The sequence below is a fragment of the Anolis carolinensis genome, chromosome 2, assembly GCF_035594765.1.
Source record: "Anolis carolinensis isolate JA03-04 chromosome 2, rAnoCar3.1.pri, whole genome shotgun sequence".
Lineage (NCBI taxonomy): Eukaryota > Metazoa > Chordata > Lepidosauria > Squamata > Dactyloidae > Anolis > Anolis carolinensis.
In genome coordinates, this window is record NC_085842.1 from 255,886,516 (window position 1) to 255,909,595 (window position 23,080).

General features: G+C 40.8%; 1 long non-coding RNA gene across 1 annotated transcript; it reads right to left on the reverse strand.

Moving 5' to 3' along the window:
- Positions 1-1,479: 1,479 nt before the first annotated feature.
- On the reverse strand, positions 1,480-17,528 carry LOC103277648 (uncharacterized). Its single transcript, XR_010003447.1, has 5 exons — positions 17,370-17,528; positions 17,013-17,119; positions 15,955-16,010; positions 4,829-4,962; positions 1,480-2,643 (listed from the first exon to the last, which is right to left on the reverse strand). It is a non-coding gene; the product is annotated as an uncharacterized LOC103277648 (long non-coding RNA).
- Between the last annotated feature and the right edge of the window lie 5,552 nt (positions 17,529-23,080).

Sequence of the window (23,080 nt, forward strand, 5' to 3'; positions counted from 1 at the left end):
TGTCATCTCCCCTCACTTTGCCTGGCAAGTGAGTGTTTCGGTTATTGGATTACAACTTTGGACCTTAATATTTCTTATTGGACATTGCTTTTTTGGACTAATTCTGACCTTTCCTGAAAGGTCTAATTCTGAACTATTTTCTACACTTGTTTTTATTAACTTTATATATTCCTTCAATAAAGATATTAGATAGATTCTGGCCTCTGTGTATGGTTATTGGTGCTCTGCAGCCTGGGTCGTGACAGACAGAAACCATTCAATGCCACACAATACATAATAAATTAAAATACAAATAATTAATATAAACTATTAATCTTAACTAGACATAGAAGACAAATCACTACAACACAAATCACAGACATAATAAATATCAAGGTTAAAAGTTAGAACAGTAGATTTAAAAACCAACCACCCTCTCAAGCTCGTTTGGTAGGAGCAAGGGAGGGAGTCTTTTCCGTGGCTGCCGCCAGACTCTGGAACTCTCTCCCTAGAGGGATCAGGTGGCCACGTTCTTGCTTGCCTTTCCTAGTCATTGGGCATATATGGACTGGTGAGACAGTCTGTTGTAGACAGTGTGATTCGGATCCTGTGGTGGATGTGGAGTTTTAATAAATGTTAATGCTTAATGGTTTCAATGACATAAATTGTTTGATTGGTTTTTTTATATTTTTATTTTTATATTTATATTTTAGTATATTTACATTATTTTAATTTGCATTATTTTCTTTATTTATTATTAGCCATTTTGATTCCTCATATCAGGACAAAGGCAAAATAAAAATAAAGTTAAGAATAATACTTTCAACATCAACAACAATACTATTTCAAACTTTTCAAGATATTAATTAAAATATAAAATTAATACATTCTGTATTAAAGGAACTCTCATTTCCTACACTTTTACATAAGCATATTTTCAAGTTAAGGCTTCGTATTAATTATCATTCTAAGCTGTACAATACTACTCCCCAATCTTTCCCCCATATAAGACCACATGAAAATCTAACCCATTAATAAATAAAGTTTCCATAAGCTTGCATGTTGCTCTATTTTTTAAGTGAAGTATTTCCTCTTTTTATCCAATCATGGAGTTGGAAGAACAGAAGGACTATCTAGTTCAACCTCTATAATGCAAGAATACAGAATTAAAATACTCTTGGGAGTTGTCATCATAACTGATGTTCAAAACTCACAAAAAAAGGAAATTCCATCATTGTGCAAAATTGCCTATTCCTTTCTGAAACATCAAATCCTTGCCATCTCTCTCAAGTTTAGGTAGGAATCTCCTTACTTGTTGATATGCAAGTTGCACCCTAACTGTGTTGTCAAAGGCTTTCATGGCCGGGATCACAGGGTTGTTGTATGTTTTCCGGGCTGTATGCCCATGTTCCAGAAGTATTCTCCCCTGACGTTTCACTCACATTTATGGCAGGCATCCTCAGAGGTTGTGACTTCACAACCTGAGGATGCCATAGATGTGAGGGTTCATACTCATCTCCATTTCTAAGCTGAAGAGCCGGCGTTGTCCGTAGACACCTCCAAGATCATGTGGCCAGCATGACTGCATGGAACGCCGTTACCTTCCTGCCGGAGCGGTACTTATTGATCTACTCACATTTGATTGTTTTCGAACTGCTAGGTTGGCAGAAGCTGGAGCTAACAGCAGGCGCTCAGTCCACTCCCCGGATTTGAACCTGGGACCTTTCGGTCTGCAAGTTCAGCAGCTCAGCGCTTTAACACATTGAGCCACCGGAGTAGATGTCAAATTTAAATAGACGAAGAACCCTTTCAAAACAAGCACCTGTATGTACCTTATTTTGAAGTCAAGTTGGGCTCACAAATGCTTCAGAAAATGCATAGTTACAAGGAGGACACCATAAGAATAACACTTCCCAATTTCTGTAGTTTGAATGCTCATACCCTCTCCGATATAGGGGTGACAAGGTGATCTAATCTCCAGAAGTTATACGCCTCTTCTCAATTGCACTCACAGTACCAGCAGTATATTTTGCACATAGATTTTTGTTATATCCAAACTAATTAGCACAATATGATGTGAAATTATATTGTGTTTCTTCAATAACATGTTTGTCAGTCTTCATCCTATAGCAATAGGAAGATTGGTGTCTGTAATTTTATAATTAAATCCATGCCGGAAAAATTGTACCATGGCATATGAACAATTTGGTTAAACAAATATCATTTAGTTAAGCAAAACTATCATATTAGTACTACAGATGGAATTTCTAACACCATATGATTTTCTAAAAATAAGAACATATGGGGTACGTTAATGAAGTATGCCTTTCGTGCATAAGAAATAATGATTTGCAATGCAACAGAAAATATTTTAATGAGATCTGTGTAATAATTTGTCATTAAATTGCTCCCAGTTTTAGCTCCTGGGCAAAATGGAGCATCATAAGGAAATCAATACTAAAAAAGTGAGGCAAGATTTGTAAAGTGAATGAAAAGTGACGGGAATGAACCATGTCACCTTTAGGTCACAGAGAGGGGAAATAAAGAGACCAATTAAACTAAGAGATCCAAACAAGGACTTTAATTCTGTATCACAGCATAAAAGTTTTGTATACATGTTCTGCCTTACTTCTCACACCCCTGAAACCTACTGCATTCTGACACCTGCAATGACATAAAAATGTAAGTTGAGATGGATAGGGTGAATTATTGCAGGGGACAAAAATCTAGTCTGATCATGCAATAGCCAAAATCCCTTTCCTGGCACAACCATTTCTGTATTGCAAAAGAGTATAGGGAGGAGTGTGGATGCATTCAACTCTTTTTCTGGAGCTGGATGTACTATAAGAATATAATCTGCAGAGCCCTCCCGAGGTGCTCCAGAGGTCCCCGTGAATGCCTGCCATCATGCATCCAGCTTCAGGAAAATAATGGAATGTGTCCCTACTGGTCTCCCCACTCCTGAAAGCATGGAAATGATTGTGTTGGGGGAGGCTGTGTCAATGTAGGTTTGAGGAGTTGCATTGGGAAACACAGCTATGTGATATATAATCCCCATACATCTCTTAAAGCAGGATCAGAACCCATGCATGGCTGCCAACCCTGTTTGCATTGTAACCAATAAATAAGTTGTGGCCTTTGGTTATCCCAATACCACGTGTTCATCTATTTGTTCAAGGAGAACAGCTGGAGGATAGTTGCCCCTGCCAATGCAAATGAGGTGAAATCCTCTGAACAGAGACACAGATAGCAAAACAAACACTTTATGCTATTCAAAGCTTGTGTGTGTGTGTAGGCTGTAGTTACACTTTAAAAATGTAGCTGTTCTGACTTACATATAAATTCAACTTAAGAACAAACTGACAGAACCTATCTTCTTCATAACTTAGGGAACTGCCTGCATATGGAACATAAATGAAGTGTGTTAAGTCTTGGGCCCCATCTTCAAAAACAACTAATTATGTACACTTCTAATCCTAAGCATTTCAGATAAGGAATAGTTAACCTATATTAATACTGATATCAGTATTACAAAATAATCATTAATGTATATTTACAGTTGGTGATTACCTGAGATTCTGATTTCAACAGCATACTCCATATCAATCAGTATCACGCTTCTGAACAGATTTATAGAAAATGTTTTACTTTCCCCCACAACAATCTAGAACATTTTCATCCTTTTATACATTAAATGATACTCCTCCTTATTTGTAGATGGGAAAGCTTATATTATTATACAACCACAATTGTTGTTATGTGGGGAAAGGAAGAGCATTTGTGAAGAAAATAAAGTTTTCCAAGTTCATGTGCGACAGTACTTTTCTTGTCATTGGTGTTTGGAAATTGATGCCCCAGTTCATGATAAAATGTTCTTTCTGTTGTCAGTGATAGGCAGCGGAGACTTCAACTACAATAATCTACTGTCACCATTAGAGAGCAAAGGGGACTGAGAATGAGGCAATGACAGGAGAATGAATAACAGTTTTCATTGTCCTTCTAAAATGTCAGTTGACCCCATTCTTGCTTCTGTGACATAAGACAATTAAGGATGTAACCCAGCCTAAATTAGTTCCAGATGTTTCAAGGATTCCACAATTTATGTTTTTGGTATGATTCTATTATTTTGCCAATTCAGCTAACATATGTACACTCTGTCATTCCAGTGAATCCTTATGTTTGATCTTGTTCTTTTTATATGTTCAAATATTCCCATATTAGCAGGTTTCCTCTATAGATGGCAACTTCATACATTCATTTCCTTGCTATCTCTATCAAAGTTAAGAAGTGTAAGGTCTTGTGGATAAGGAAAATCTGCAAATGCATCAGTCATCCATGGCCAGAATGATGTTTTCTGATTGAATTAATATCCCACTTTTCTCCACAAAAATGGGATTAAAGGCAGCTCACAATGACATTGAATAAAACATGAAATTAAAACAAAAAGATGTCCAATATTAGAAATGTAGTTTAAAGCATACCAAGTGATATAACAGAAATCTACCAACATTAAGTTGATTCAAAGCTCCTTTTATAATAAACCCCATCCGTTTTCCAGGGAGGAAAAGTTTTGAACCTGGTGATGGAAATGTTTGCATACAATAATGAATGATTTAAAATGATATTCAGTAATGAATAATTTCAAAGCACACAATACAAAACACCTGATTACAGCCCCCCCCCCCCCCCCCGCGACATGGCTCCAATAAGGAATTCCTCCCTCAAATTCTCATTAAACATGCATCTATGGTTGGAGGATTTTCACTAAAGATCTCAAACTTCCAAAAAGATGTGTAGCAGTCACAAATATGTTTATATTTTTCTTTTACTCTATTACCTATCTACCTACCTGTTTGTTGAAAGTGGGTGGGAGGATCTGGCTGGAACCTACTTCATAGCACAATAGTAACTACAGCAGTTGTGGTTATGGAGGTTTCTGTCAGTCCTTTTCAAGGCAGTGTTCCCATCCTAAAATTACTCCTTCTAACATAGAATAGTGGAGAAGAGAATCCAAGCTTTAACCACCATGAAATATGTGATGCCTAACAACTGTGTGGTGCAGAAACACCTATAGAATATTCTATGTATATAATTGAATCACTACATATCCATGAAATGTAAGAAAATGAAACATGCAGAATTTCATTTCCCACTCTTTGCTAATCAAATATAGGACACTGTTAAACAGAATAGCAGTTTGACCTGATAGAAGACAGCTATCTATAATTGTCAAGACGTTCAGCACTGTTAAATTCTATATTTGGATATTTTTACAATCCCCAAAGTGAGAAAATAGTTTTAGTCATCCTGATACTGGGGCCAATGCAGCAGTTCTTTTGCTGTGTCTCCTAAGTCATCTAGCCTGTCGACCCTCTTGGAAAATGCAATGCTGTCAGCCTCGCACCCTATAAATGAGCATGCTGCTCTCAGGTGTAGTAGAATTTTTTATCCCACTGCTGCTGCTAAAATGAAGTTCTTTTGAAGGACCTTCCACACAGCCATATAGCCCAGAATATCAAGGCAGAATAATCCACAATATCTGTTTTAAACTGGGTTATCTGAGTCCACACTGCCATATTTCCCACAGATAATGTGGGATTTTGTGCCTTGATATTCTGGGTTATATGGCTGTGTGGAAGGGCCCTGGGGCCCCTTCCACACAGCTGTATAAAATCCACGTTGAACTGGGTTATATGGCAGTGTGGACTCAGATAATCCAGTTCAAAGAAGATATTGCAGATTATCTGCCTTGATATCCTGGGTGGAAGGGCCCTATCAGAGCAGTCAGGTTTGGTTTGTAGAATAAAACAAAGACACCATCTTTTCTTTTGCCTCAGGGAATGTAATGCTTTTGGCTGACCCTGGTAGTTACCCTTCATGCTTTGAGAAACACATTGCTTGAACTGCTGTACAGTGGTGCATATCTTCCCTGTGTCACTAAATATAAATGTCTACAAATAAAATCAGACAAACATCATAGATATATGCTCCAAGGCATCAACATGTATCTTTCTGCAGTCATAGAGATGAAGGAAATCTTCATTTGACTGTTTTAAATAAAAATCAGTACTTCTGAGAAAAGAGGACATGATGAGATAGTTTTTTATATACAAAACCTCTGCAGAATAGTTTAGGATTGAATAGGCTCTTTTTATAGTAAAGCAAAGTTGTGACACAAGAACTTGAAACTGAAATGCTTGCTGATAGAATATCATATTGCATTGCTTTGTCTATCGGGGAGCAATTATAGTTCTTCAGCTCCAAAGTCATTAGGGAAGTAAATACGCGGCTTAAAGTATCTTTGTGATTTACACAATTTTATAAATCTGCATGTTTGTTTACCTATATGTTTGGTAGTGATGTGTGCAATATCTTGAGTTTAAATTAAGCAACACTTGATGTATTGATTGCCAGTTTAGCTTTGTATAATAATTTCCTTTAGTTTTGTTCCAGATGTCATCTTTTTATAACATTATCTCCATGTTCTTCTTATGCAAATGAAATGTGTTGAGCTAGAGCTATTCTCACAGGAAGTGAAAAGTAATCTAACATTAAGAAGTAGCCTAGCACAGACCAAATGCATCATATGGGAGATAATAGAATATTCAGCAGTAGGGGAAGGAGATAGGGGAGCTCTTTTAAAAAGTTGCTGTGCTCTATCACTGTTCTGTCTACCTCTGATGGGCCATTATTCATATAGTCAAGTTGACATCAACCATGTACATTGATCAATGGACTTGGAGGTACTTTTGTCTTTGACTTTCCACACGACAGGAAAGAACCCTAAAGGCAACAGATCCTAACTAATCTTGGAAGCTAAGCAGTCCTGTAGCACTGGTGTATTTGATACCCCTTTAATTGCCTTGGTTCGATGCTATGGAATCCTAGGTTTTGTAGTTTGGTAAGTACTCAGCATTCTTAGAGGGAGAAGGCTAATGGCCTTGTCAAACTATAACCCCCATGATTCCCCATGATGATGACTCAGTGAGAAGTCTCCCACAGGATGGTAAAACATCAAATATCCGGGCGTCCCCTGGGCAACATCCTTGCAGACAGCCAATTCTCTCACACCAGAAGCGACTTGCATTTTCTCAAGTCACTCCTGACTAAAAAAGATGATTAAAGTGAATCAAACTGCATTCATTCTACTATGCAGATGCACCCTTGGTTAGTATTTTAATGGGAGACTGTCAATGAATACTAGTTGTTGTAGGATATATTTGAGAGGAAGAAACTGCTAAAACCACCTCTTAGTATTTGTCACCTAAGAAAATCCTATGAAATTCAGGGAATCACTAGATGTTGACAGGTGCCTTAAAAGCACATACGCATGCATTGCATGCTTGAATGGCTTGATGCCATAATGAACTGTAGCACTCTACACTGCATTATTTTGCTAAAGGTTGTGCTTGTAAACATTCTGTTGCTATTTTTTCCCCCACTGTCATTCTCATTTCCCCGTACCAAAGCTTTGCAATATAGACTGTTGGCATGCATTTTACATTTAACTACATCGTGAGGGAGAATTGCTTTTAGAATTGTTCAGTTAAGTATGTTATGTGGGGAAGCTTTGCCATAGAATATGAATAGTAAATGACAGATGAGTGACAGTAAGAAACTTTCTTGAAATATCAGCTTCTTCTGCAGAATCTGAAAGTGAAGACAAAAGGCCCAGGTAATATTCTGTCTTCTCTAAAAGAAACCAATTGCACCAAATGTTTGGCAAAGACCAGTATAGTGTATCTATGTCTGTTAGAATCTAGAAGAAAGCCCATTAAAATGGCATCAGATTTTGCAGTTTAGTCCAATGGGATGGCTTGTGTCCAATAGTAACACATTTCAGAGAGCAGCAACCATGTGGGATTTTTTCAAAGAGATTGAGCCATTTTGTACATAGCATCAAGCATTATGAAAATTAGCTTCTGCAGGTCCAACCACACTCCCTGCCTCCACTGACTTGTGTATAAGGGAAAAAAGCATGTTTCATTTTTGATTACCTAAATTTGAAGTGTGATTACTAAAAACAACCTGTCTTCATAAACCATAGTTTGAAGTTAGCATATTTTTTACTAACCATGATTACAGTTAACATGATTTAATCTGCTTCATCCATATTTTTTGACACAAAATAAAATCTATAAGAGAAGTGTAATACTTGAAGGGGAAGCTTAAGAATCTCAAGACTTGTTTAGGCTTATTCTTGAGATGCAAAATAATGGTTTAGTATTACATCTGATTAAGTCCATAGCCACTTTGAGTCTCATTCTGGAGAGAAGAAGCCGGGTATAAATAAATAATAATAATAATAATAATAATAATAATAATAATAATAATAATAATAGCTGTTTTTGTATAGTCAAAAGCTTTTGATATGTGCTTAGATACCTAGAAAATCCATTCCTCAGCTTTTCCACAGATTACATCTTCTCTTTGCGCCTCCATTCATATCTTTTTTAAGCATGAGTTGTCCAGTGTACCATTGTACAATCATGTTGGTCTCTCACATTATATGCCATAGAGAATAAATCAGACCATCAGGTGGGAGAACGACCAAGAGGTCTCGTCCATCCCCGCGGGTACCATGTTGATGTGGAATTGCTCCAGCACCCATTTATTCTGAGCATCATGTGGCCTGCAAAGTGATGTTTGAGTTGGGCAATGTGGCACAGAGTTCACTTTTGATATTTTTCGAACATCCTCGTTGTGCAGTCTGCATTATCTCTTCATTCATACAACATTAATCTGCCTCAGCTTTTGATAAAACATCATTTAATACCAAGTATTGGTTTTGTAAATTGGTTGAAACAAGAAGGACATTGTAAAAAAAAAAAAAACACAATTTCTAAAAGTTTTAGAAGGGTCTTGTGCCTCTAAAAATAGAAACAATTATTGTTTGTAAAAATACTTTCATTTGGTTCTTTTCTTTAGAGTAATTAATAACAAGGACTGCTGTTAGATGCATTTTGAATGTTTCCTAGTAATTGTGGCTTTTCCTTCACCAGCAAACAGCAACAAAACTGCCAGAATCAAAGTCAGTCTATTGAAACAGTCTATTGAAGGGTTGGGGTGCTGGCGTTGGCAAGAGCCTACGGTGTCGGGCTGAGCAGCGAGAGGCTGTGGGAAGAGAAGGAAGACCGGGAGGTAGTCGAGCGGTCGCCATTTCACCATTCCGCTGTTTCTCTCCCTCTCCGTGAGTCTTCGTGGCCTCTTGGTTGGAGCTGCTGCAGCCTCTCGGCCCCGCTGAATCGGCAGGGGGGAGGGGGACTATAAGACTGGGCATTTGCCCTTTTGTTTTCGGCTTCTCCCATCCCTAGCGTTGGAGGAGATCCTCCGGAGGGCTTCTGGCGGGCCGAGGCGGCTCCGTTTGGCCCAAACAACCTCCAAGCGGCCCCTGAACTGGACGACCCCGGGCCGGGAGATCTTTTTTTCAGCGTTGTTATCTTGTCATATTGGGAGATAGGCCATCCAGGGACCTATTCTTATTCTTTGATGTCTGTCCCCTCTCCGCCTGTGACCGTGTGGCTCCTTCCCCCCCCCCCCCCCGCTGCTGCTGTATTAAGGGGGCTGCAAGTGTGTCTCCGAGAGGAGGAGGAGAGGAAGAAGAAGGAGATCAGGAACGACTCTTGTAGCCACCATTGTTCAGCTTGTGGCACTTTCTCTCCCCTCCCTGGCCCTTTTTGGACTGAGGCCCTGGGTTAATCACCCTCAACAACTTGTGGAGACTTGGGCTAAACATCATCGGGAGGGACCTCTGGAGGAAGCAGGAGGTATTGACTTATGGAGCCCTCTTATTAGGAAAGAAGCTTCTGTGCTGCTTGCTGCATTACATCCAGCCGCCAGACTGCTTATAAGGACTATACCATCGTCTCCATATTGTCCCATACTTTGCTACTAGTTCCTGAGGCAGCCAAGTGTACAATTACGGCCTGGAGCCTCCTCCTCAACCGGGCGGAGTTTCCAAACATGACTAAAGGCACATTCCATCTTCTGGTCCCTGCTATTCAGTGAGTCAGCTTGCCAATCCACTCAGTCTGCTGACCCACTTAGGCCAGCAGGGCCTGTGCATTGTCTTCCCACCCAACCATCACTGGACTGCTCCAGCACCGCATTCCATCTAGAAATGCACTGTTAGCACTTTATTGATGATCATCTGGACTGAGCACTTTATCTAGCCCTCATAATTGATTGTTATGAATTTTCCATGCTGCTATGAATTGTGTTCAGCCGTGTTAACTCAGAGCTACAAGTTGAGGGTTGGGGTGGGTTGCCTAAGAAGCTAGGGGAGGGTGTGCCTTATTCACCTTCAGAACAGCTGTAGTCTTACCAGGGATGTTGAAGCACAAAGTAACCTTATTATTGGAAGAACTGTATAATGCTGTACTAAGAGCTAAAGCTTCTGGCACTTTAATGGTGATTTTATTGTTATCCCTTAGCTTGTTGATCTACCTCCCTCACCCCATTGATTCTATTAGAACAATCTATGAACTAGATTCCCCTCCACCTTTAGCACTTTGCACTTTTGGGAAATTAAAGAACTTTATATTGCACTTTACGCTAGTAACTCCCAAGTGGGGGGAATGGGGAGATGAAAGAGCTACATCCAAAGGAGAGTGGAGTGAGATACAATTTAAGCAGGGATCTGGCTCATATTTGAAAGCTAGTGCCAGCCCAATGACGGAAGAAGGGGAGAGGGGCCATGGAGGGGGGGAGGATGTCCACTAGCCGAGGGGCCCCCATAGAGGTAATCCAGGGGAGGGGGAGATACGGGAAAGGGAGGCCAAAACTGATTCGGCCTAGGGAGAGGAAGAAATTTCTTGTAGATTTAAAACGGCCTCCTGATATGGTAAACTTGGATACCCAGGTTGGCGGTTCCTCCGGATTAAAGGTGGTGCTGTTGAACGCCAGGTCTGTAAATGGAAAAACAGCAATCATCCAAGACCTCATCTTGGATGAACGGGCAGACCTGGTGTGCATAACGGAGACCTGGTTGGATGAGGCGGGTGGGGTCAATCTCACCCAACTTTGTCCTCCCGGGTATGCCGTGCAGCACCAACCAAGATCCGGAGGACGGGGAGGCAGTGTTGCACTGGTCTATAAGGAGTCTATCCCCCTGATCAGGTGCCCCATCCCGCAGTCAACCTTGTTTGAATGTGTCCACCTGAGGGTGAGTGACCGGGACAGATTGGGGATTCTGTTAGTGTACCGCCCACCCCGCTGCACTACAGTCTCCCTACCTGAGCTAGCGGGGGTGGTCTCGGGCCTGGCATTGGAGTCCCAGCGGCTTTTAGTGCTGGGGGACTTCAATGTCCATGCTGAGACGATCCTGACTGGTGCGGCTCAGGACTTCATGGCCTCCATGGCAACCATGGGGCTGTCCCAATTGGTATCTGGTCCCACCCACAGAGCGGGGCACACGCTTGACTTGGTTTTCTGCCAGGGATGGGAGGAAGGTGGCGGTGTGGAGGAGCTTACCATCGCTCCTTTGCCATGGACCAACCATCACCTGATCAGGTTTAGGCTGAATGCACCACCTAACCTCCGCAGGGGTGGGAGACCTATTAAAATGGTCCGCCCCTGGAGGCTTATGGATCCAGATGGATTCCTGATGGCTCTTGGGGAGTTTCCCGCCGCCTCGGTTGGTGATCCTGTTGATGCCCTGGTCTCTCTCTGGAATAGGGAGATGACTAGGGCAGTAGACACGATTGCTCCGGAACGTCCCCTCTCGAGTAACCGAGCTAAACCAGCTCCTTGGTTTACTGAGGAGTTGGCAGCGATGAAGCGAAAAAAGAGGGAACTAGAGCACGTGTGGCGTTCAGAGTGGAACGAATCAGACCGAACACGGCTGTGTCTCTACCTCAGGGCATATGCCGCGGCAATAGATGCTGCAAAGAATGCTTTCTTGGCAGCTAATATTGTGTCTGCAAAGAACCGTCCGGCGGAGCTGTTCCGGGTTGTCAGAGGCTTGTTAAATCCCGTCGCTCAAGACGGGATCCCTGACAACTCGGCAGCCCGCTGCGAAGCATTTGCTCGGTTCTTTGCGGACAAAGTCGCTCTGATCCGCTCCGGCTTTGACACCATATTAACGGCAGTCACCGAGGATGTAACATGAGCACCTGCTTGTCCTATTTTGATGGATTCTTTTCAATTGGTTCAGCCTGAGGATGTGGACAAGGTGCTTGGAGAGGTGAGGGCTACCACATGCATCCTAGACCCCTGCCCATCCTGGCTGATAAAGGAAGCCAGAGGGGGGTTGGCCGAGTGGGTGAAGGTGGTGGTGAATGCCTCCCTTCAGGAAGGCATTTTTCCAGCGAGCCTCAAATTGGCTGTGATCAAACCGCTGTTGAAGAAGCCATCACTGGACCCCACTCAATTAGAGAACTTTCGGCCTATTTCCAATCTCCCCTTTTTGGGCAAGGTCATGGAACGTGTGGTGGCCGCACAACTCCAGGCATTCTTGGTTGACACTGATTTTCTGGATCCGGCGCAGTCTGGCTTCAGGCCGGGGCATGGTACCGAGACAGCCTTGGTCGCCTTAGTCGATGATCTACGCCAGGAACTGGACAGGGGGAGTGTGTCCCTGCTGGTTCTGCTGGACCTCTCAGCGGCCTTCGATACCGTCGATCACAGTATCCTTCTGAGGCGCCTTGCCAGGATGGGGCTTGGAGGTACTGTTCTGCAGTGGCTCCGGTCCTTCCTGGAGGGTCGGTCCCAGATGGTGTCCTTGGGGGACACCTGCTCGGCCCCACAACCATTGACTTGTGGGGTCCCGCAGGGGTCAGTACTGTCCCCCATGTTGTTCAACATATACATGAAGCCGTTGGGAGAGATCATCCGGAGTTTTGGGGTGAGGTGTCATCTGTACGCAGATGATGTCCAGCTCTGTCACTCCTTCCCACCTGTCACTAAGGAGGCTGTCCAGGTCCTGAACCGGTGTCTGGCCGCTGTGTCGGACTGGATGAGGGCTAACAAATTGAAATTGAATCCAGACAAGACAGAGGTCCTCCTGGTCAGTCGTAAGGCTGAACAGGGAATAGGGTTACAGCCTGTGTTGGACGGGGTCGCACTCCCCCTGAAGACACAGGTTCGCAGTCTGGGGGTTCTCCTGGACTCATCGCTGAGCCTGGAACCCCAGGTCTCGGCGGTGGCCAGGGGAGCCTTTGCACAACTCAGACTTGTGCGCCAGCTGCGCCCGTTCCTTGGGAGGTCTGACTTGGCCACGGTGGTCCACGCTCTAGTTACAGCTCGTTTGGACTACTGCAACGCACTCTACGTGGGGCTGCCTTTGAAGACGGCCCGGAAGCTTCAATTAGTACAACGAGCAGCAGCCAGGCTTATAACTGGAGCAGCGTACAGGGAGCACACCACTCCTCTGTTGCGTCAGCTCCACTGGCTGCCAATATGCTACCGAGCCCAATTCAAAGTGCTGGTTTTGGCCTACAAAGCCCTAAACGGTTCCGGTCCAACTTACCTATCCGAACGTATCTCCTCCTATGAGCCCATGAGAACTTTAAGATCGTCTGGGGAGGCCCTGCTCTCGGTCCCACCTGCCTCACAAGTGCGGCTGGTGGGAACGAGGGACAGGGCCTTCTCGGTGGTGGCTCCTCGGCTGTGGAACTCCCTCCCCAGTGACATCCGGCAGGCTCCATCCCTTCTGAGTTTCAGAAAAAAGGTAAAGACCTGGCTTTGCGAACAAGCGTTTAATGAATGAATTATGATGGCTTTAACTCGGTCCGGACTAAGGTTTACGTGCAAGGTTTATGTGGACGAATGGATTAAGTATTTTATTATACTGTTTTAAATGTATTTATGGGATTGTTTTAAATTGATTGTTTTATATTGCTATGTTTTATTTTTCTACTGTATTGTGAGCCGCCCTGAGTCCCTTCGGGTGAGAAGGGCGGCATATAAATGATGGAAATAAATAAATAAATTTCTTACGCTGTCTTAGGAAACTGCATATCAAAAGCTGCAGCCTGTTGGGGAATGAAGGAGGCATGCAAAAGCTTGTATTCAAAAATAAAGCATGTAACAATACTACAAAAGAGAGTGGCTACATGTCCAGGAATGTCTATGATCCTTATAATGTACCAGGATGTACAGCATTAGAAATGGGGAAATAATCAATGCACAGCTCCAGTGGAACACATTCCAATTTAAAATATGTACTGAAAAGGTGGTCATACCTATAAGATCAGATACAAGCTCAGATACAGTTGACAAAGCCCAACCTAATATTTTTAAAGCATAATCTTAATGAAGAAATGAAAACTGGGTTTACCAAGGGATAATAATTAAAATCATTCAATAACCAATTACATTTAGTGTGACAATAAATAAGACAGATCTGAAAAGGTTCCTTTCTCTGCTGTAGCGTACAGACTCCATTAGCCAAATTGATCAGCAGCAGTTTTGGGGAGATGTACAGTATGATGCCTTATCCACATTTTAAATGTCTGCATTTTCACTTATCTATGCTCCAAAAATATTTTGCCAGGTATTATTTGTGAGCCTCTCTAGGTCCTTCAGTGCTATTCTATGATATGCTTCCAGCCCAAGTATAGTCAAAATATAGGGTTTACTTTTAACTGTGGTTTGAAACAGGGTGGAGGGGGGAGGGGGGTTATGGTATGGATATAGAAGTCATATTGTGGTTTGCAAACTTTTAAAACTGAATGCTTTAAAGATTTTTTGCAAAACTTTTCATTCATTTCACCCATTCTAACTTTTGTTCTCCCTACAAATTACTTGAATGGCTTTAAAGTATGGGCAGTATGAAAAAAAAGATGATAACCTTGTTGCTTTCTGGGGTCAAGATCATTGGATCTCTTGTTCTCTTTCATAAAAATTTCTTAACTAATACAGTAACTTGAAAAATCTTTCAGGATAGGATTGAGGGTGACATGTGTCCACTTGTCCTGGGATTTGTAGTTTTGTGAACTATTTGACCTTTATCAGCATGCTACAACAAACTACAAATCCCATGATTCCATAAGATAGGGCCATGGTGTTAAACTGTTACAGTTCTGTAGTGTGGTTTGTCTGCAAGTTTGTAGAACTCTCCTCTGATTCGGGTTGGCTCAATTCCTTTGGGGAATTTGAAGACAGGGAGAACAACACTATTTTATATGCCCTTTGCCCCCCCCCCCAAATAACACCTGGCTTTATGTGTGTACAGTATATGTACATGTAAAACAGACCATTCAATAATTGTTTTGATTGTTTTGAAAGAAAGTTTAATCAATTTTTAACAGTCTTGCATGGCCGGAGTGGGCGGAGGGTGCCAGGTAGAGAGGTGAAAAATATCTAATCGCAGAAGGAAATTTTCAATGTTCCTATTTGGAATGCTGAGAAAATGTGTTAAGTTTGCAAAACATTTATTGCCTAAAACCCCACATATTCATTCTACAAAATTGCCCATTGACTGAACTTCTAGCAAACCCAAGGAATTCTTTAAAGAGAACAGGATTATACTATAATGGCAGAAGAATCTTGTGCTCTGTTCTGTGTGTTGCCTCTCCAAGAGAGAGAGAGAGAGAGAGAGAGAGAGAGAGAGAGAGAGAGAGAGAGAGAGAGAGAGAGAGAGAGAGAGAGAGAGAGAGAGCTCTTTCCCTCCTAACTTCCAGTAAGAGCTGCATAAGTGAACTGAAATCACAACTGAGATCTTTCTTAACCCCAAAATAAAACCATCTCTTGTCAAATATTAAAGTCAGCATATATAGAAAGAAAATCACACAGCATGGAAATTGTAAGGAGGGCAACCCCAGTGCTTTTACTTAAATGCATGTTCAGCAAATACAGACTCTGAGTAGTTGCCTCCAAAGGGTTGGTTTGACTCTTTGGCTGCAATTTGTGGTAAAAATCTGCAGAAATGTACTTAAGATATTCAATCACTTGAACCTAGATTATAGGTTTCCTGTCTGCTTTTAAAGTTTGTATATTCTGTTCAACAAGAAGTGACATTTCCATTTCACTTACATGAAATCAGCAGTGATAATTTAGGTCCTTCTATCTTCCGTATCATTTGATGAGTCCTGGAAAGATGTAGATCTCTTTCATCTGTATAATTTGGCCAGTATCTCTTCCAAAATAAACCAAACTACTCTATAAGCATTAATAACAGAACTCTCCTGCCCACTCCCCATTAATCGCAATTACATTTTAACCAAGCTTCATCAGGGGGCTTCTCATGAGTAACAGAGGATATAATGTGTTTTTTTGATTTTGCAATGCCCAAACTTATGAGCAAACTTTATTTCCTTCATTTTGCCAAATGCAGCATGAAATGTACAGCCCTTCAGCTGGAATCATCTTCTCACAGCCTCAGAATTGCTGACCCAGGTTTGTTCATAAGGGTTATGGATTGCTGATAAGAATAAATATTTTAACCATTTAAGAACCTCTTCCTTGAAACTGAAGAAATTGGCTTCCCCTTTAGCCCTGGTGACATGAATATAACATCTCTTGTAAAGCTTCCCTGCTAGGGCATGATTTAATTAAAAGCTTTTTAAAGGAAAAACTGAAGAATGGGTGGATTCCCAGAATCCCCAGCACCCACTTTGTTCAGCCATGAAAACTTAAGCAAGTCATGCTCTCTCGGTCTCAGAAGAAGGCATTGGCAAAGGTTTACAGTAGACCACCTACTGATCAAACCTTGCCAAGAAAACCTTTAGAGGAGTTATAGGTCAGAAATGGCTTGAAGCTATACATCCTGGAAATAAATGCATACTTTGGAAACCCATATGGCTCCAGAATAGATTTTTACAGTCACTTACCTCCCCTGGAAGACAATCATACTTGGTCACAAGTGATAGCTTGTGATGATTATGATGGAGCCTAAGATTGATTAAAGATGCTACCTGGCATCTTCATTTGAAAGTCTAAAAGTATATTTATATCTTTCAACAAAATGATGGTTGGGAAAGGTTTTGCTCCCCAAAAGAAAAAGACCAACCCTGTTCTCTCACCTGAGACAATAGACTAATCTCAGAGGACTTTTAGGTGGTGCTGAGGTGGATCTTCAGAAGTTTTCATACCTTAGACTTTAATTCTTCTTCCAGGCTGTAATCAATTCTCTTCTCCTTGCAGATGTTACTTTATACTCCTCTTCATTTTATCACCAGGCATTATCCATTCCATCATCCTAATCAGAGCAATAAACAATTAAAGATTAATATCAATTCAGTTATTTGCTTTCATTGACTTCAGAGACTTCTTTCTTAGAAAAAACCATTTGTAGTCTAATATATTTCCATCTAAGTTAATGTTTCAGCACACAAAAGGAAAGATGGATCATTCGCTTTCTTGGATACTTTTCTAAGAGGGGAAATTAATGGATCTCTTGCTGGGAAGACTGAAGAATTGCAGGATAGTGGTATGTTTTAAAATCCTACCTCCTTGCCTCCCATAGCTCTCAATTGAAATGCTCACTCTTTCAGTAAGGGCTGGATCTGATTAAATGGATTAACAAAGGTATGTCACAGGAAAGAATAGATTAGCTATTAACTTTTTGTTATTTTAATCAGTCAGTGCAGACTCACTTTCTGCTGGCTTTAACCAGCAGAAATTCACTACCAATTAAAAGTTCATGAAGCTTGAAAAAGTGGTCAGACACTTCTCAAAGAACATTGGCTGTTCTCAATTGTGCTACCTTTCTTCTTGGTGATCTACTGGAAAATTATACATTATAAAGACATTCCAGTACCTTTATCACTGACACAGCTCTTCCTTCTCAAACATTCCTATACAGTTCTTCTATAGCAAGGGGATGGTAATCCCAGGAACAATAGATTGTTGTGCATTATCTCTGCTATATTGCAAGGTATTGCGTGCGGAATATGCAAGTTAGCATTACAAAATACCTACTCCTGGTAGAAGTTGAAAGTGCTGGAACTGGCTGGATCAGTGCTGTAGCTTGTATTTTTCAGTTCTCTTTGCTTTTGCTGGTCAAGAAGATACTGCAAAATTTACCACTATGATAACAAACACCCTCCACCACAGCTATTTCATGATCTGCTACTAACGGCTAAATCTGGGGAATGAGTGCAGAATTACTAAAAACAACCAAGTCAACTTATTGTATAAGGTATGGGGAGGTTTTGAGGCCAAAATTATGGATTTTAGTATGACCAATGGCTAAGTTGTAAGTCATTCTACCAAGAGGGGAAGTGACAGTGCCACCCCAGTGGTCCAGCTGCCCCTGGCCAACATTGCCTCCTTTTTACTGCCTTGGTATTAAAAAAAAACAAAACAGATATTGTGCCATGGGAGAGAGAGTAAGGGATGTGTACTTCTTTTAGGTTCTGTCAAGATGGACTAAGCTCTCAACTTTCATCATGCTACTCAGAGACAGTTTCTTTTTTACATATATGCCTAAAGGTCAAGGTCACCTTGACTCATGGATGTCAACCTAGGTTTTGGGAGGTCTGAATTTTGACTTACATTTCTAGATTCATAAACCAGTATATAAACTACCACATTTACTCAAATCTGATGCTCACCTTTTTGCAAAATTAACTCTCCGAAACAAAGTGTGCATTAGATTTGCATCATACAGTAATCTTAGTGCTGAGCTAAAGCCAAAGGGGAAGCTTCTTCAGGAGGACTTGCAGCTTCTGACGGTCAGCGGGAGAAATCAAGTAATAAGCTGAATCCAGTCTGTAGAGAGTGGGTTTTCCATTTCTGACCCCATGTAAGTATACCTCTCTACTTCTGTTTTCATTGCTATGATTTAAGCTATTTGTTACATGTTCTTACTCGGCCAGTTTTACTTATTATTATACCATTGTTTAAAATGGTGAAATTTTGTATAATTTTAATGTTGATGATGCTTGTTTTTGTTTTTAATTGTATTTTTATCTTGTTGTATTGTGGTAAATCGGGCTTGGCCCCATATTAGCCGCCCTGAGTCTCTACGGGAAGATGGTGGTGGGATACAAAAATAAAGTTATTATTATTATTATTATTATTATTATTATTATTATTATTATTATTATTATTATGACACAGCAAACAAGATAGATATGCTGGATTTCATATCACAAAATCACAAGTCGAAGACTTCCCAAGTGTCTAGGACTGTGTGATGTATTTTCGGATGATGCGCGCAGATCCCAGCAGGGTGGCCTTTTGCAGCTGGCAGATCGTGATTTTGGCAATGTCTATTGTTTCTAAATGCCGGCTGAGATCTTTTGGCACGGCACCCAATGTGCCCATCACCATCGGGACCACCTGTACTGGTTTCTGCCAGAGTCTTTGAAGTTCAATCTTGAGGTCCTGATAGCGGCTGAGTTTTTCTTGTTGTTTTTCGTCAATGCGACTGTCACCTGGGATGGCGACATCAATGATCCAAACCTTTTTTTTCCCCACAACTGTGATGTCTGGTGTGTTGTGTTCCAGAACTTTGTCAGTCTGGATTCGGAAGTCCCATAGTATCTTTGCGTGCTCATTTTCCAATACTTTTGCAGGTTTGTGATCCCACCAGTTCTTTGCTGCTGGGAGGTGGTACTTGAGGCATAAGTTCCAATGGATCATTTGGGACACATAGTTGTGCCTCTGTTTGTAGTCTGTCTGTGCGATTTTCTTACAGCAGCTGAGGATATGATCAATGGTTTCGTCGGTTTCCATGCACAGTCTGCATTTTGGGTCAACAGCTGATTTTTCGATCTTGGCCTTAATTGCATTTGTTCTGATGGCTTGCTCCTGGGCTGCAAGGATCAGGCCTTCTGTCTCCTTCTTCAGGGTCCCATTTGTGAGCCACAGCCAGGTCTTCTCCCTATCAGCTTTTCCTTCAATTTTGTCAAGGAACGTCCCATGCAATGTTTTGTTGTGCCAGCTGTCAGCTCTAGTTTGTAGTGTGGCTTTCTTGTACTGGTTTTTTGTCTGCTGTGCTTTGAGGAGTTTCTGATTTTTGACTTCAATCAAAGCAGGTTCTTTACTTTGCTTTACATATTCTGCCAGGGCATGTTCTTCTTCTTTGACTGCTTGTTTGACTTGTAAGAGTCCTCTGCCCCCTGATCTTCTAGGCAGATATAGCCAGTCAACATCACTGCGAGGGTGCAGTGAATGATGAATGGTCATGAGTTTTCTTGTTTTTCTGTCCAAATTGTCCAGTTCCATTTGTGTCCAGTTTATGATGCCAGCAGTATATCTTATGACAGGTATGGCCCAGGTGTTTATGGCCTTGATGGTGTTGCCTCCATTGAGCTTGCTTTTGAGAATTTTTATGACCCTTTGTGTGTATTCTTTACTGACCAGAGTCTTCACATGTTCATGCTTGATGTTGTCCAGCTGTAATATGCCCAGATATTTATAGGCCTCTGGCTGGTGACACTTTATTGTTTGGCCATTGGGCATATTTGTGCCATCATTTTCAATGATTTTTCCCTTCTTCAATGCCACTGTCGAACATTTGTCCAAACCAAACTACATGTTGATATCAGTGCTAAAAATTCGGACAGTGTTGGTCAGAGACTGGATTTCAGTTTGCGTTTTCCCATACAGCTTCAGGTCATCCATGTACATCAGATGCGAAATTTTGTGAGAATTCTTAGATGTTTGATAGCCGAGATTTGTTTTTTGTAAGATTGTTTTGTAAGATTTTTGTAAGATTTTTGTAAGATTTTTTGTAAGATTATTATTATTATTATTATTATTATTATTATTATTATTATTATTATTATTATTATTATATTGAGGAACCTAATCTCTCATTTAATTGCCATAGCTCAATGCTGTGTGATCTTGGGCTTTGTAGTTTGGTGAGGCAATCAGCATTTTGGCAGAGAAGGTTCAAAGCCTTGTAACACTAAGGCCCCCATGACTCCATAGCATTGAACCAAGACAATTAAAGTGCATTCATTCTACAGCACAGATTCATTCTAAGGTTTTCCTTTCTATTTCTGGAAGCTTTAGTGTTCTAACACTTTTGTTTTTTAAAAAGAAATCCTAAGCAGGCAGCAACTGCAATGCACACTTTTTTGGCCAAATGGCAGAGAGTGCACTTTTTGCCACTGCACATTACATTGCCAGAGTTTTGAAAATTGAGGTGTGCATTAGATTTGATGACATATTAGACTCGAGTAAATACGGGGTATATACATTCACTGACCAAAAGCAATCACTCCCCGTAAGAACAGTGAGTTGAATGTTTCTTGCCCCAGATTGCATGTTAGAACAAAGCCAAGTTCCCCTTCTCTTCTATTTCATGAAGCCACTGTGAAGGAAAACACCATTAATTGTAAGCCTACAGGTCACATAGCTGAGAAGTGGAAGGAAGAGGAAAAGGAACAGGCAACATAAAAGAAATTGATTTTTCTTGTTTGAGGAAGTTATTGTTTATCTAAACTATTCTGTTTTGACAAACCTCCTCTTGTTTCTTCTTCTGTATAAATAAAAGGCATTTTCTCTGGGGTAGGGTATATCTTTAGGTGTGTTTTCTTGCACAAACATGGTTCCAATAAATAGTGAACACACTTCAAAAACTTTTGGACGTGTTTACTAAGAAACTGCTTTATCATTTCCTTTATACAATTGCATATCAGGCCCACTGACATATTATTCTTTTAAAAAAGAAATACAGACCTCTGAATCCCAATCAAGAACACTTCAAAACTGAGCCAAACCTATCTGATCTGGAACTGGGATAAACAAGTCTGAATCAGACCAATTTGATGTTGGGTTCAAGATGAAACAGAATTGACTGCATGGCTCAAGTTTCCAAATTTATACAGAAATGACAGGGATTGAACCTGGATCTTTTGCCATACAAACATTTATTCTATCATATTCAGTATTTTAGGAAGACATACAGAATATATCTATGCAAATATTCAGTTTACAATCTAACTCATATACAATTGAAGTAACTGGGAACTCCTTCATTTTGCTAGGTTTGGGATTTCATGCCGCAATGCAATAATGACAGATTATCACTTATCAACATCAGGCATAATAACTGTGCATCTTTTAAGTGAGCCATTTCCCTTTTGCTGGTTTTTTGTTTTTTTTTGGAAAGGCTTTTTGAAAGTACTTGTCAGCAAGTTGGTGGGGGAAAATCTGAATAGTTGGTGCATAGCTTGGAAAGAATTAAAATGGTAATTAGAAAGAAAAATGGATCCTTTCCAGAAGAAAAGGGGTAGTCAATTTAAATGATGAATTTTGATTTGATTATCCACAAAAAGTAATGAATTGGCATCATGAAAATAATCAGCATTAATAGATTCTCATTCCTCATTATCAACGGTAGGAATGAATTTATTTCAATATATCAAAATGACTTTCTTCTGTGTTAGTTTTTGGAACAGAAGATCTCAGTTTTCAGGGTTCCAGAGTTTTGTATAGAAAACTGCAAGACTTGATGACAATTATAAAACAGGAAATAGTTTCTTGGTTGATGAGATACAGAAAAGCAAATTGCCAGGTACTGTAACCAGAAATCTGCATTCTAGGAAACTACATAAGATATTATTATACAGTAGTTTCATAGCTAACCTACTGAATTTCACATCTCTCTCTCTCTGTCTCAGTCACATAGTCGTTTCTGACTCTTCGTGACCTCATGGACCAGTCCACGCCAGAATTCCCTGTCAGCTGTCGCCGCCCCCAGTTCCTTCAAGGTCAGGCCAGTTATTTCAAGGATACTGTCCATTTCACATAAATGTGAAATGTGAAATTCACATTTCACATTTCATACTGTGCATTTCACATAAATGAGACTAATTCCAGTGTGCTAACAGTTGTTGTTTTATTTTTGACAAAGATTTTTATTTAATAGAGCAATGAGTAAGGCACCACAATAATCTGACTTCATCATTAGACTGAAATTGAAGAGGTCTAAGTACAAATATTCATGAAAACTCAATGAGTGAACTTAGACTGACCACTATGCCTCAGCCTGATATACTTCTCAAGATTCGTATGAGGATAAAAGAGAGGGGGAATCACTGGAGAAAAGGAAATACCCAATGTGATCAGTGAGGTCCATGTATTCACTCAGGAAGCATCTGACTGCCATTTCTACCCTTTCATGTGAGCAATCTCTGATTCAATAAGACCTTTATTCCACGTTCCTTTGCAATATGCAAATCACTCATGCTACAAGGTG